The sequence below is a fragment of the Rhagoletis pomonella genome, unplaced genomic scaffold, assembly GCF_013731165.1.
Source record: "Rhagoletis pomonella isolate Grant_MI unplaced genomic scaffold, Rhpom_1.0 Rhpom_scaffold_00008, whole genome shotgun sequence".
Classification (NCBI taxonomy): domain Eukaryota; kingdom Metazoa; phylum Arthropoda; class Insecta; order Diptera; family Tephritidae; genus Rhagoletis; species Rhagoletis pomonella.
Window position 1 is genome coordinate 26971671 of NW_023458562.1, and position 246 is coordinate 26971916.

Consider the following 246-nt stretch of genomic DNA (forward strand, 5'->3'; position numbering starts at 1 on the left):
AAAAAAAAAATGGAGATGTCATACTCGATATCGAAAAAAAATCGATGTCGGCGAAAAAAACCAAATACTCGATATATCGATACTGGCATCACATTATAAATACTCTAATCTCCGCAAGGCGAATTTGCCGATCGTCATATGAATGGCTTGGTTTGTAAAACCGTTTCCAAGTAACGTTTGCCATTTACTTTTCGGCCCGATAAATAGAGTAGATTACGTTTTACCATGTTATCTTCGCCTTTGCAG

At 37.0% G+C, this 246-nt stretch overlaps 1 protein-coding gene across 1 annotated transcript in view; it reads right to left on the reverse strand.

Annotated features, from left to right (window-relative positions):
* The window catches only part of LOC118745242, an 88465-nt gene that overhangs the window by 86070 nt on the left and 2149 nt on the right, over positions 1–246 (reverse strand). The window lies entirely within an intron of this gene.